This window comes from Ambystoma mexicanum, chromosome 10 (assembly GCF_040938575.1).
Source record: "Ambystoma mexicanum isolate Mex_15411 chromosome 10, UKY_AmexF1_1, whole genome shotgun sequence".
In the NCBI taxonomy this organism is placed as follows: domain Eukaryota; kingdom Metazoa; phylum Chordata; class Amphibia; order Caudata; family Ambystomatidae; genus Ambystoma; species Ambystoma mexicanum.
Genome location: NC_090932.1, coordinates 1,493,096,035 through 1,493,097,619, shown reverse-complemented (window position 1 = coordinate 1,493,097,619; position 1,585 = coordinate 1,493,096,035). Strand labels below are relative to the sequence as shown.

Below are 1,585 nucleotides of genomic sequence, written 5' to 3'. Positions count from 1 at the left end.
GTACAAAGCATGATTGATGCTGCCTGAGCATGTGCAGTGTGCCCAATACATATGGCAGCTTATCTCTGTAATACACATTACTTCTGTGGTGATGAAAGAAGCATAATTCAATTCAACTGATAAAATGTGGAAAAGCGATCACCCAAAGGTGAACCTAATTGAAGAAACGCAATGTGAGCACAATCTTAAAGTATGCAACCTAGCAGGCCTAGTGCACACTTTACCTTTTCTTTCACCAATAAATCAGGGGGAGAGCGCAAACGCAGTCCCCCACTACCAGAAATAATGCAGTCGTGTATCCCGCATTTGGGAACATAGCAGGGGTCAGCAAATCCGATGTGCAATGGGTAAGCCTCACCCTGGGAGATCTGCCCTTGAGATCAGATTGTCCCCTGCCAGCTAAGTATGAGTTGCATGCAAGAGGGCAGGGGTTGGGTCAGTTCTGGGAAGCCCCGCTAAGCGAGGGTGAGAAAGCAGGCCCTGACCCAGCCCCAACCCCCTGGAAGTTCTGAGCATCTGCAGAGCTGCCTGTCCCGTGTGTAGGGGGAAGCTCCAGCAGGCAGAGCCCAGCAGAAGAGCAGATTGTAGCGCAGCTCCTTTCTCCCATCAGGCCCTGCTCGGCCCGAGATTTGTATAAATAGCAGGATGGCTCGAGCAGGCCTGTTGCAGTCTGCCCACTGGCCTGTCGGCCCCACACGGGCCCATGGCCCTCCTGAGCAGAGCTGCTCAGCACTGGCCCCATTGACACCATCATAATCATCCTGGACCTCGACACTCCACCACCCCTGAATCTCAGAGTTCTGCACAATGGCAATGCTGAAGCTTTGACATCTTTGCCGTAACCATATGCCGTGTTGTGTCAGCCGAGCCTGCACAGCGCCAAAGGCAAGTATTCCCTTGTCCGGGCCCAGAAGTCTTCCAGTGCCATCCACTTGGCATGGCCTACTGTTCCCTGCATTTTCTACCCGCAAATCAGCACCACTGCTAAACAGAACTGCATCATTGGGGCCCATCGCTGCTGCTCTCCGACTTGAGCCCAGCCCAGCGCAAAGGCACCCATGGTTCTGGTCTGATGCTGAAAAGCCTAGCTCTGCTGAGGTCCGGAAGATAAGAACTAAGGTATTTTGGGAACATAGTACTATTGTTTTTTGTGTTGCAACTGTATCAGCTCACACCTCTCCTGAAGGGTATAGGCTGCCCTCAGACTGCGCTACCAAAAGAGTGAAAATAAGTTATACCTGTTGGGCTTGCCTGTTTCACTTTTATGATTGGGATCACTGCTGCATGGGTATTAAGCGTGTTATAAATAACTTATCATTTCAGATCATATCATAGATCACAGATCAAGATCATAAGCAACTTCCAGAAACCTTGGCCGTTGGTCCACTGAGGCCCATTTGCAGGTTGCAGTGTGCTATTGGGGCACTACTAGGGTAACATATTGTGCTGTACATGTGGTATTCGCCATGCTTTGATACCCCACTGGCCACATCTATAATGTCCAATGTACTTGGTATAATGCATGGACATTTTCATCAATCCGCACTGTGCTTAGAGGTAAACGTAACTGAGCTCCCACTGTTCT

The 1,585-nt window shown here is 50.1% G+C and overlaps 1 non-coding gene across 1 annotated transcript; it reads right to left on the bottom strand.

The window, feature by feature from the left end:
• Nucleotides 1-245: 245 nt before the first annotated feature.
• On the bottom strand, nucleotides 246-407 carry LOC138496220 (U1 spliceosomal RNA). The gene has a single exon (XR_011277758.1). It is a non-coding gene; the product is annotated as a U1 spliceosomal RNA (small nuclear RNA).
• Nucleotides 408-1,585: the final 1,178 nt, after the last annotated feature.